The sequence below is a fragment of the Triticum aestivum genome, chromosome 7A (genome assembly GCF_018294505.1).
Source record: "Triticum aestivum cultivar Chinese Spring chromosome 7A, IWGSC CS RefSeq v2.1, whole genome shotgun sequence".
NCBI lineage: Eukaryota > Viridiplantae > Streptophyta > Magnoliopsida > Poales > Poaceae > Triticum > Triticum aestivum.
Genome location: NC_057812.1, coordinates 738,195,468 through 738,209,285, shown reverse-complemented (window position 1 = coordinate 738,209,285; position 13,818 = coordinate 738,195,468).

Here is a 13,818-nt window from a genome sequence, read left to right as displayed (position 1 = left end):
CGCATCGATGGCATGTATATATAGGAGCAGAATGGATTGTTGACGTCTTCCACCGGCCAGTCTCTCTCTCTCTTTTTTTTTTTGAAGTTCCAGTCTCTTTTGTTTTGTTGGATATATGTAGGAGTAGTACATATGCATATTCAATGCATTCATTAGTTATTGACGGATGAATGGACTCACGGATGGATGGATGCGGTTTGGCAAAGGTCGTGGTCGTCGCCGCGTTGATCTTCCTTTCTTATACATCAGAATTAGTGTTAGGTGGAGGTTAGGAAGCAGATGCTAATAGAGTAAGGATAAAATGTATAGTTACGTACAAAAATTATAAACAACGTATGCATGATGTGGTACAAGCGGCAATCCATCTGCATGTCGACTCGGTCGGACATTGCGCACAAGGCAAGCTACGCACTATCACTACTACACAACAACTCATCGCACACGGTTTCAAGGCCGTGTCCGATCCGCCGGTCGCAGCCCATGTGTACATGGTCTTCTACGATTTGGTTGTCTCGAGCGAGACCTGCCAAAGCATAGAAAAAATAAATAAAGGAGACCTGCCAAACGAATTGTGTGATGACAACGGAGACAGGAGACGCGATTTATCTAGAGATTTTTTTAGGGTACATCATACTACCGAATTTAAGGTGTAGTATTAAATTGATCCAACAACTGATATTGTTCGCATCAAAGATTGATTCGAGGATAGCTTGATAAGAGCATCTTCAGTCGCGCCTCCAACAAGCCCTCCCCGGCGATTTTTTCGTGTCCGCGCCCAAAAATCGGCCCAATCACGTCCTTGAGAGCTCGTTTTTCGCTGGTTTGGACCGAAGCTGGCGTCGGCGGAACCAGGCCAAACTCGGCGCGCTGGGGGGCGTCCGGAGGCGCTAAGGCGAGCGTTTTGGGCGCGAAAGCGGATGGGCCCGCCGAGTCAGCGAGACAACGCTTCATCGCCCTCATCGCCTCGATTCCCGTGGAAATCAATGCGAAGGCTGCCGCGCCGGTCAGCCTCCATTGATGCCTCACGAGCGGCGCAGTGAACGCGTCGCGACGCGCGTCCAGCCACGCGTCGCCCGGCGTGCAGCCTGTCGCCGCCCAGCTACGGCTATAAAAGGTGACCTCCCCGCCGGTGGACGCAACTACTCTCATTTCCCCCCCTTTTCGGCGCAGAAAGCAACACTCTCCCCTCTTCCCGCCGATGAGAAAGATTGCCGAGAAGTACCCAGGCGAACGGCTTCGGCCGCCGCCACCTCCAAGAGCCGGAGACGCGCCTGCTGTACGAGGCCGAGTACCCGGCGCCCCCTGACATGCGGGTGTTGGGGACGTGGAGGCTAAGCGCCGGCGGCAGCCCGGTGCCTCCGGTGCCCGAAGGGGCGGCGTGGCGGGCCAAGATCACCCGCATCCACTCGTCCCTGACGAAGGAACAACGGAACGAGCCGTGCTACGCCGCCGACAGCCACGACCACTGGACCATGTACTTCCAACGCCGCTGCGAGGAGCAGATCGCCTCCACCAACGGCGTCATCCCGCGGGGCCGCCTCAACGCCGACGGACGGCGTGAGTGGTGGGGCGTGCCAGCCCGCACCTTCGAGGCCATCCACGACCACATCGAGACCGGCAACGTGCCGCGCCTTGAGTACCCGCCGCGACCGTCCTTCTCTCGCCGCCGTGGTAGCTCCTGGACGCCGCGGCGGATGGAGCCGGGGTCGTCCTCGTCGTCGGGCTTCGGCTCGTCGGCCGCGCTCCGCCCCGTCAAGCCCGAGCCGGAGGAGACGCCGCTCGGGCGCCGCACCCGCCGCGGTGCCCTCGCCTGGCCCTCCCCGCGCGGTCCTTCGGCCTGGTCCAGCCGAAGCCGGAGCCAGGGCTGCTCTCGATGAAGCCGGAGCACGTCGAGATGGCGGCCCCCGACGACGAGTCGATCGTCAAGTGGGCGAAGGAGGACTACGTCCGGGAGCAGGTGAGCCGTCAGCGTCGGGCGTACGCGGAGCTCCAGGCCCGGCGCCGCGGTCGCGAGGAGGACGGCGGCATCGTCCTCGACAGCAACGAGGAGGACGAGGCCGGGTCATCCAACGCGCCACCGCGCCTCGGCAACCCTGGCCAGGGGTGCAGCAGGGACGGCGCCGGCCAAAGCCAGCCGCGCAATGACGACGACGATGATGGCGACGGCGGCGACTACACCCGCTTCTACTGGCTTCTCGGCATGTAGACGACGGCGACGGCGGTGGCGGTGACGGCTAGGCGGAGTTTGGCGTAGTTTAGGCGTAGTTCAGTCGTAGTTTGCATGTTTTCATGTTTTTTTACAAATTCCAATAAAGTATTGTCGAGTTCGTGCAAAAATCGTCGATTTTGCATATATTTTGTACGAAATATCGTCGAACCCGAGATGACCTGTTGGCCGACGACTGGGAGTTAAATCACCCCCACACGCGTTAATTTAGCGTCGGCTCGCCTTTAGGCGGCTTTTTTCGACGTCATGTGGACCGAACGGCTAAGATGCTCTAATTTGCTAGTAATGTTCATCTCTGCTTAGACTCCCGCCAGCACGTGATCTGTTTAGGGCCTCGGATCTATCAATCGAGCAGGAAACCGAATTAATCGATTGCCTCTGTACGGCCTCATCTCCCCTGGGACGGTCCCAAGTTGCGCTGCCGCACATGACAAGCGCAGGCATGCCCGCTCATCCCGTTGAGCCGCCCAAGGTATACGAAGCGGACGGCGACACCAGCCGCTGCTCGCCGTCTCCATCAACACCAACAAATACGATACTTTGAATTCAGCGCCAATTGCTCGTACCACACTGCGTACCAATTTAGCTCGTGATGCTTCGCCGTCAATTCTGAATCCAGGCTAAGCAAGCTAGCACCTTATCAACCGTGAACTAATGATGAGAAATGGAAGCGGCGCTAACTAGCACCATGTTCTCCCGCTTTGCAATGGCGACGCTCGGCAACGCGACCGAAGGAGAGCAACCTTTTCTCCCGCTCACTCCCGTCCAGGCCCGCACCCTCGGCTACGGCGGAGCTAGCATTTGACATCAAGGTGGTCCGACCCTTCAAAAAACAATTTACAAGAAATATGACATTTGGGCGTTCTAACTAGTTACTAATATCACATAGAAATAGATAAATATGCTCGTATAAACACACTAAAATTCTAAATTAAGTCTAAGTTTTGCATAAAGAAGCATACATAGTACATACTATATGGACCATAGTACGTACCTTGAGAAGCTCAAAAAGACTATGTTTTTGGCCTAAGCTTTTGCATTGCCATGAAAGTATCAATTATATCATCTTCATTCACCTCGGCAAAAGCATCCCTCTGAATGTATGTGACTAGGCCATCATCCAAAAGACTATCACCCATCTTATTTCTCAACTTGCTCTTGACTATACTCATGGTAGAAAATGCTCTCTCAATATTTGTTGTTGCCACCGGTAGAATCAACACCAATGTCCCCAGGCCTCCGGCTTGCTCTTCGGCTATTGCATACATACAAGTTCTCTAACTTGCTCTTCGGCCACAACTGACATATTCATTAATTCATGATAGCATAGTGTAACAAAGCAAACCCTAAGTCAAAAAATAGGGGGTTTCGGTAAATTAAATTGTTTGCACACTTGCTGCCATATGGTTGTTCGGATTTCGGACTATCCTCTTATCTCCAACACACAATCCCAGCGGAAAATCCCTACCGCCAAGCACATATGGTTGCAGCTTGAAACATCCATAGTGAAATCGAGCACAAAATATATTTTGTACTCACTTATGAAACCTGAAACACCATATTAAAAAAGAAGTGCAGTAAACAAGCTCCTCGGTCTCTTAAGTCACCAAAGTAGTGGCATTGAGAAATGGGTCCGCCACCGGAGGGCCTAATGCTGATGAACGTGGCTGCTGAGATCTTTTCCGGTACTGGAAAGGTTGGATATGGTGCTGTCATGCATAATCATCTAGGGGTAATGCATGCTGCTTGTCGATGTGTTGTTGATCATGTGCAATGTCCTAAAATTGCTGAAGCAGAGGCCATCCGCCAGGCGCTTATGCTTGCTGAAAGCATAGGAGTTCAGTCTTTCGAAGTTGCTTCTGATTGCCTCTCACTTGTTAACAAGTTGCAACAACAAGGGTTCAATAGGTGCCATTGTTCATGGTATTAATATGAGAGCCAAAAAGTCTTTCACCAACCGGCTAACCAAAAATGAGACCAGAAAATACATGAAAAAGAAAGAATCCATTCATCTTATTAAAAGGATGCTATGTTTAATTAGTTGTGGTTGACTAAGATGAGATACACAAAACAAGATAAGTTGCATGCTTTGTGCGCCACAAAAGAACATAGAAAACATATACAAAAGGTTGAATGGCTTTGATAGTAGAACTGCAAGATATCCGTCAACACACACATATACTCACCACTTTGAAAACACACACGCGCACATGCTGACCATGTGAGCACTTCCAAGATATCGAGCCGTCAGAACATCTCACTAATGTAGATTCGGGAGCACTAACCCCTCATCATGATGAGCCACCAAGCACGCGTCAGTGTGACGAGTTTTATCACTGACTGGCCTACTCAAGCGCATCAATGATAAAATTTTGGGGCTCGATAGAATTCTTATCACAAGCTAGTCTAAAAATGACCCATGTGTGATATTGTGGTCCGAAGACAAAAATAGACCAATATTTGTCACTGAACGACTGGTTTATTTGACCTGTTTGAGTTCATTTAATAAATTCAACCTTCGTGTTTCCTGTCCATAAGCGTTGCTATGTACTTCGGTTGTTATATCCATTGTCCACTGTATGTCTCTATTAGAAACCCCCGCAGCCGCCAGCTAGCACCGCACCCTATAGTTTTCAGTCTTCCTGCAACACATCTTCATCTTATAAGCCTCCATCAAACGTCGACGAGTCCCTCACCAACGACCCCATGACCCTCTTCAACCACAGCGCCCTCGCCATCGCCCTCTTGGTTAGCCAGTGATGGCTCGAGAATTTATGATTATTTAGTGTTCATTTGGTTTTCACCAGATTATATTGATTTCTGCTTATTTCTAATGCTAACTCTTTGAAAGAGAAGAAAATCCATTTTTCCATTATTTGGCAGCAAATATCACACATGGAAGGAAACCAAGTAAAAATATTGTAAATCAAGCCAAAATGGAGCAACTTCCATGTCGGAGGATGCTACTTGTGATAAGCGTTGGCACTACAAAATTTGCTCTATTTTGCGACGTTTCACTTGTGTCACGTAAAACCATTTTTTCTCATGGAAAATGTACTGCCCCCCCCCCCCATGTCACTGAAGCGTCGTCATAAAAAATAAAATCTTGACGGTACCACTTCCCCCGTCATGCATGCTCGTATCTTAAATGACGAACCAAATGTTGTCACTGATGGCCATTTTCGGTGATAGAACAGAATGTCACCTATGATAGGCTAATTTGTCGCTCTTCCTTTGACATCGAAGAATGGGCTTGGCTCCCCAACACTGTCGACAGTTGAGAACCTCAAAGTGCACGTGTCCAACACCATCAAATGGTCACTCCAGCCATAAGGCTGTGTCCAGTAGAAGCAGCAGCGCACGCAGTCAAAACAGGACATGCGTTCCAACGAAGGTGAAGTGGGAGGCTCGACCATAGACCATCGCATGGTTGTGGACGGGAGCACAAAGAGGACAAGCTTCATCATGTATCTTGCTATGCATATCACCTTGAAGGGCTCTTCCTCGCCGTCGTCCCTGGTGTTGGGAGCAAGCACGGGCTCGAATCCATGGAGCGATCCTGCGGCTGGGCGGCAAGGTCCTCAGGTATGGTTGGAAGCAAGACGTATCTGCTGGACAGGGGGTCGCAGACGGCGAGGTGGAAGTCGGCAGCGTTGCAGCGCTCCCGTTTGGTCCATGTGAGGCGGTCACAGCGTTCAAAACGTTTTATCTTTTAAACCGTACGTCCAAATCTCGAACCACTTTCATCATTGGATTCCTCGCGTTGAGATTTTTAAAACTAGATCTCATGTTGATAGTTTTTCACGAACTTTTTTTACGAAAAAAACTGTACGAAAAAACCGGGCGAAAAAACAAACCGGGAGCATGGTTTTTTTTCCTTTTCGAAAGAGACACGCCCGTGCCTCTCGCGAAATCACACCCGTGCCTCTTGTGGAAGCGAAATCGTGACTCTCGTGAAAGGAAAAAAACAAAAAACACATTTTTTTCGTTTCCGAGAGGCACGGCCATGACTCTCGCGAGAGCACAACCGTGCCTCTCGCGGAGCAAAACCGTGACTCTCGCGAAAGAGAAAAAATAGAAAATGCATATTTTTTTTTCTTTCTGAGAGGCACGACCGTGACTTTCGCGAAAACACAACCGTGCCTCTCGCGGAAGCAAAACTGTGACTCTCGCGAAAGAAAGAAAAAGCAGAAAACGCGTTTTGTTTATCCCTTTCCGAGAGGCACGGCCGTGAATCTCGCGAAAGCACAACCGTGCGTCTCGCGGAAGCAAAACCGTGACTCTCGCGAAAGAAAAAAAAACAGAAAACACGTTATTTCCGTTTCCGAAAGGCACGGTTGTGACTCTCGCTAAAGCACAACCGTGCCTCTCGCGGAAAAAAACAGTGACTTTCGCGAAAGAAAAGAACATGTTTTTTTCGCGCAACAAAAATAAATTTTCCGAATATTTTTCTTTGATCGAAAAGCTAAGGAAGACCGGGGAAAAACCAAAACATCGAAAAAATCGTTTAAAAGGCCGAAAACACGTGCGAAAAAATAAAAAAAAAATCTGGAAGAAGCGTCCAAAGCGCGACATGTGACAAATGGCTGAAAGCGCGCCAAGTGAAGCTGATCGTTGCGAGGCAGCCGAAGGAGCGCCCGTTAACTAGTTGCTCCCCCCGCACGGGGGTGGGAGTTTAGTCCCACCTATGCCGTCAAGCTCCTCTTAACTAACTTGCCGTTCCTCTCGCCGTCACTGGCATGTTGGGCCCAGACACTGGGCCATCTGCCGGCAGAAAGGCTTGTCATTATCGCCCGTGTGTGCTTGATTCGGGATGGGCCGACTATGCCACGCGAAGCCTAGTGACTAGGGTGGGCTTATTATTTTTAATTCTTTTCATTATATTGTTTTTTCACATACTTTTGAATTGTCATTCCAACAGAAACTGAAATTGTTTTCATTACTAAAAATAAATGTAAGTCCTTATAAAATTTTTATGTCATATTTTCATTACTTCAGTTTTATTCTTCAACAATTATTTACATCTGAACTTTTTAATTTTTTCTTTATATTTTTTTGCAGCCTCTTACCCTTGTTTTCTGTCTATTTTGTTTAGTTAAATTGATGTTTTCATTATTTTTTTCATTTTAACATTTCAAACAATTCCAGCCCCAACTTTAAATTATTTATTTTTCCTTTTATAAAATATTTTATTTATATTTTTTATTTTAGATTCTTCTTTTCTGTCTTTTTTCACTATTTAAATTGATGGTTTCCATTAATTATTTTCATTTTAACATTTCAAACAATTCCATCCCCAACTTTAAATTTAAATTCTTTTGTTTATTCCAAATGAATTTAAACCATTTTCATTATTTTCTGTCTTATTTTCATTATTTAAATTTTTGTTCTTTAATATTTATTTTCATTTCACAATTTTGCATGCATGCCTTTTTTTACATGAAGTAGGGGTGGGCACTTTCAACCGGAAACTGAACCGAACCGAATAAATCAAATAGTTTCATTTTTTCGATCTTTCTCTTTTGTTTTGTTTTTGTTTAAATGAACTTCGGTGTTCGATTGTTACTTCAGTTCCAGTCGCTAAACAACCGATTAGCCCGAAGACACCGATCTAATCTGTGTTTGCCTTATGAGCAACTACCATACAACTTCTTGCTTGGATGTACTCTACTTTTCCGAAATCTGATTTACTCCCGTGCACCGAAATACCGAATTAACCAAACCGAAGTAGGTCGGTCTATTTTTTTTTGCTTGATTTTTTAGGTATCATATTTCGGTTAGCATTTTGTAAAAACTGATATTTTTAAAATCTAATAAACCAAACCAGTTACGCCGAATAAACCGAATTTGAACGATCGTTTCAAACAACTCAAATTTTAGGATTTTTACAAATATTCAAACAAAATTTGAGTTTTAACCTAACTAGTCCTAATCCTCTTGTCCTCGTCGTCGCTGCCGAAGTCGTAGTCACTCAGGTCAATGACGCCGCCCGGGGCCCTCGAAGCGGCGAGCGCGGCGTGGAGCCCCGGAGAATCCGGGGGGTCGTCGGGGTGACCGGCCTCGGGGGCCAACTTCTGGTACTTCTCCAGCAGCAGGGGCGACGCCGACGCCTTCTCCGATTCGCGAATCGCCTGGAGGAACCCCGGCGAGTCTTCCGGGTCGCCGGCCTCAAAGGCCAACCCCAAGTGCTCCTCCAGCAGGGGCGGCTCCGGCTCCTTCTTAGGGCCGTCGAGGCCGCCGCGCGCCGCGGAGCTGGACTCCGGAGTGTCGCGGACGCCGCCTCGCGCCCCAGAGCCACGGCCACCACCTGTTAGTGACCTCGCCTCCTCCTTCTTCTTCTGACCAAGAAACCTTCCAGGCCCCATGACGCGATCTTCTTCTTCTTCGGGATGAAGTGAGCTGAGCTGAGTGAGGCGGATGTGGTGTTTGCTTTGCTCCGGTTGGGTTGAGGAAGCCCGCATCGATGGCATGTATATATAGGAGCAGAATGGATTGTTGACGTCTTCCACCGGCCAGTCTCTCTCTCTCTCTTTTTTTTTTTGAAGTTCCAGTCTCTTTTGTTTTGTTGGATATATGTAGGAGTAGTACATATGCATATTCAATGCATTCATTAGTTATTGACGGATGAATGGACTCACGGATGGATGGATGCGTTTTGGCAAAGGTCGTGGTCGTCGCCGCGTTGATCTTCCTTTCTTATACATCAGAATTAGTGTTAGGTGGAGGTTAGGAAGCAGATGCTAATAGAGTAAGGATAAAATGTATAGTTACGTACAAAAATTATAAACAACGTATGCATGATGTGGTACAAGCGGCAATCCATCTGCATGTCGACTCGGTCGGACATTGCGCACAAGGCAAGCTACGCACTATCACTACTACACAACAACTCATCGCACACGGTTTCAAGGCCGTGTCCGATCCGCCGGTCGCAGCCCATGTGTACATGGTCTTCTACGATTTGGTTGTCTCGAGCGAGACCTGCCAAAGCATAGAAAAAATAAATAAAGGAGACCTGCCAAACGAATTGTGTGATGACAACGGAGACAGGAGACGCGATTTATCTAGAGATTTTTTTAGGGTACATCATACTACCGAATTTAAGGTGTAGTATTAAATTGATCCAACAACTGATATTGTTCGCATCAAAGATTGATTCGAGGATAGCTTGATAAGAGCATCTTCAGTCGCGCCTCCAACAGGCCCTCCCCGGCGATTTTTTCGTGTCGGCGCCCAAAAATCGGCCCAATCACGTCCTTGAGAGCTCGTTTTTCGCTGGTTTGGACCGAAGCTGGCGTCGGCGGAACCAGGCCAAACCCGGCGCGCTGGGGGGCGTCCGGAGGCGCTAAGGCGGGCGTTTTGGGCGCGAAAGCGGATGGGCCCGCCGAGTCAGCGAGACAACGCTTCATCGCCCTCATCGCCTCGATTCCCGTGGAAATCAATGCGAAGGCTGCCGCGCCGGTTAGCCTCCATTGATGCCTCACGAGCGGCGCAGTGAACGCGTCGCGACGTGCGTCCAGCCACGCGTCGCCCGGCGTGCAGCCTGTCGCCGCCCAGCTACGGCTATAAAAGGCGACCTCCCCGCCGGTGGACGCAACTGCTCTCATTTTCTCCCCTTTTCGGCGCAGAAAGCAACACTCTCCCCTCTTCCCGCCGATGAGAAAGATGGCCGAGAGGTACCCAGGCGAACGGCTTCTGCAGCCGCCACCTCCAAGAGCCGGAGACGCGCCTGCTGTACGAGGCCGAGTACCCGGCGCCCCCTGACATGCGGGTGTTGGGGACGTGGAGGCTAAGCGCCGGCGGCGGCCCGGTGCCTCCGGTGCCCGAAGGGGCGGCGTGGCGGGCCAAGATCACCCGCATCCACTCGTCCCTGACGAAGGAACAACGGAACGAGCCGTGCTACGCTGCCGACAGCCACGGTCACTGGACCATGTACTTCCAACGCCGCTGCGAGGAGCAGATCGCCTCCACCAACGGCGTCATCCCGCGAAGCCGCCTCAACGCCGACGGACGGCGTGAGTGGTGGGGCGTGCCAGCCCGCACCCTCGAGGCCGTCCACGACCACATCGAGACCGGCAACGTGCCGCGCCTCGAGTACCCGCCGCGACCGTCCTTCTCTCGCCGCCGTGGTAGCTCCTGGACGCCGCGGCGGATGGAGCCGGGGTCGTCCTCGTCGTCGGGCTTCGGCTCGTCGGCCGCGCTCCGCCCCGTCAAGCCCGAGCCGGAGGAGACGCCGCTCGGGCGCCGCACCCGCCGCGGTGCCCTCGCCTGGCCCTCCCCGCGCGGTCCTTCCGCCTGGTCCAGCCGAAGCCGGAGCCAGGGCTGCTCTCGATGAAGCCGGAGCACGTCGAGATGGCGGCCCCCAACGACGAGTCGATCGTCAAGTGGGCGAAGGAGGATTACGTCCGGGAGCAGGTAAGCCGTCAGCGTCGGGTGTACGCGGAGCTCCAGGCCCGGCGCCGCGGGCGCGAGGAGGACGGCGGCATCGTCCTCGACAGCAACGAGGAGGACGAGGCCGGGCCATCCAGCGCGCCACCGCGCCTCGGCAACCCTGGCCAGGGGTGCAGCAGGGACGGCGCCGGCCAAAGCCAGCCGCGCAATGACGACGACGATGATGGCGACGGTGGCGACTACACCCGCTTCTACTGGCTTCTTGGCATGTAGACGACGGCGACGGCGGTGGCGGTGACGGCTAGGCGGAGTTTGGCGTAGTTTAGGCGTAGTTCAGTCGTAGTTTGCATGTTTTCATGTTTTTTTTACAAATTCCAATAAAGTATTGTCGAGTTCGAGCAAAAATTGTATGAAATATCGTCGAACCCGAGATGACCTGTTGGCCGACGACTGGGAGTTCATCTCTGCTTAGACTCCCGCCAGCACGTGATCTGTTTAGGGCCTCGGATCTATCAATCGAGCAGGAAACCGAATTAATCGATTGCCTCTGTACGGCCTCATCTCCCCTGGGACGGTCCCAAGTTGCGCTGCCGCACATGACAAGCGCAGGCATGCCCGCTCATCCCGTTGAGCCGCCCAAGGTATACGAAGCGGACGGCGACACCAGCCGCTGCTTGCCGTCTCCATCAACACCAACAAATACGATACTTTGAATTCAGCGCCAATTGCTCGTACCACACTGCGTACCAATTTAGCTCGTGATGCTTCGGCGTCAATTCTGAATTCAGGCTAAGCAAGCTAGCACCTTATCAACCGTGAACTAATGATGAGAAATGGAAGCGGCGCTAACTAGCACCATGTTCTCCCGCTTTGCAATGGCGACGCTCGGCAACGCGACCGAAGGAGAGCAACCTTTTCTCCCGCTCACTCCCGTCCAGGCCCGCACCCTCGGCTACGGCGGAGCTAGCATTTGACATCAAGGTGGTCCGACCCTTCAAAAAACAATTTACAAGAAATATGACATTTGGGCGTTCTAACTAGTTACTAATATCACATAGAAATAGATAAATATGCTCGTATAAACACACTAAAATTCTAAATTAAGTCTAAGTTTTGCATAAAGAAGCATACATAGTACATACTATATGGACCATAGTACGTACCTTGAGAAGCTCAAAAAGACTATGTTTTTGGCCTAAGCTTTTGCATTGCCATGAAAGTATCAATTATATCATCTTCATTCACCTCGGCAAAAGCATCCCTCTGAATGTATGTGACTAGGCCATCATCCAAAAGACTATCACCCATCTTATTTCTCAACTTGCTCTTGACTATACTCATGGTAGAAAATGCTCTCTCAATATTTGTTGTTGCCACCGGTAGAATCAACACCAATGTCCCCAGGCCTCCGGCTTGCTCTTCGGCTATTGCATACATACAAGTTCTCTAACTTGCTCTTCGGCCACAACTGACATATTCATTAATTCATGATAGCATAGTGTAACAAAGCAAACCCTAAGTCAAAAAATAGGGGGTTTCGGTACCTTAAATTGTTTGCACACTTGCTGCCATATGGTTGTTCGGATTTCGGACTATCCTCTTATCTCCAACACACAATCCCAGCACAAAATCCCTACCGCCAAGCACATATGGTTGCAGCTTGAAACATCCATAGTGAAATCGAGCACAAAATATATTTTGTACTCACTTATGAAACCTGAAACACCATATTAAAAAAGAAGTGCAGTAAACAAGCTCCTCGGTCTCTTAAGTCACCAAAGTAGTGGACTTTGACGTCAATTGAGAAATGGGTCCGCCACCGGAGGGCCTAATGCTGATGAACGTGGATGCTGAGATCTTTTCCGGTACTGGAAAGGCTGGATATGGTGCTGTCATGCATAATCATCTAGGGGTAATGCATGCTGCTTGTCGATGTGTTGTTGATCATGTGCAATGTCCTAAAATTGCTGAAGCAGAGGCCATCTGCCAGGCGCTTATGCTTGCTGAAAGCATAGGAGTTCAGTCTTTCGAAGTTGCTTCTGATTGCCTCTCACTTGTTAACAAGTTGCAACAACAAGGGTTCAATAGGTGCCATTGTTCATGGTATTAATATGAGAGCCAAAAAGTCTTTCACCAACCGGCTAACCAAAAATGAGACCAGAAAATACATGAAAAAGAAAGAATCCATTCATCTTATTAAAAGGATGCTATGTTTAATTAGGTGTGGTTGACTAAGATGAGATACACAAAACAAGATAAGTTGCATGCTTTGTGCGCCACAAAAGAACATACAAAACATATACAAAAGGTTGAATGGCTTTGATAGTAGAACTGCAAGATATCCGTCAACACACACATATACTCACCACTTTGAAAACACACACGCGCACATGCTGACCATGTGAGCACTTCCAAGATATCGAGCCGTCAGAACATCTCACTAATGTAGATTCGGGAGCACTGACCCCTCATCATGATGAGCCACCAAGCACGCGTCAGTGTGACGAGTTTTATCACTGACTGGCCTACTCAAGCGCATCAATGATAAAATTCTGGGGCTCGATAGAATTCTTATCACAAGCTAGTCTAAAAATGACCCATGTGTGATATTGTGGTCCGAAGACAAAAATAGACCAATATTTGTCACTAAACGACTGGTTTATTTGACCCGTTTGAGTTCATTTAATAAATTCAACCTTCGTGTTTCCTGTCCATAAGCGTTGCTGTGTACTTTGGTTGTTATATCCATTGTCCACTGTATGTCTCTATTAGAGACCCCCGCAGCCGCCAGCTAGCACCGCACCCTATAGTTTTCAGTCTTCCTGCAACACATCTTCATCTTATAAGCCTCCATCAAACGTCGACGAGTCCCTCACCAACGACCCCATGACCCTCTTCAACCACAGCGCCCTCGCCATCGCCCTCTTGGTTAGCCAGTGATGGCTCGAGAATTTACGATTATTTAGTGTTCATTTGGTTTTCACCAGATTATATTGATTTCTGCTTATTTCTAATGCTAAGTCTTTGAAAGAGAAGAAAATCCATTTTTCCATTATTTGGCAGGAAATATCACACATGGAAGGAAACCAAGTAAAAATATTGTAAATCAAGCCAAAATGGAGCAACTTCCATGTCGGAGGATGCTACTTGTGATAAGCGTTGGCACTACAAAATTTGCTCTATTTTGCGACGTTTCACTT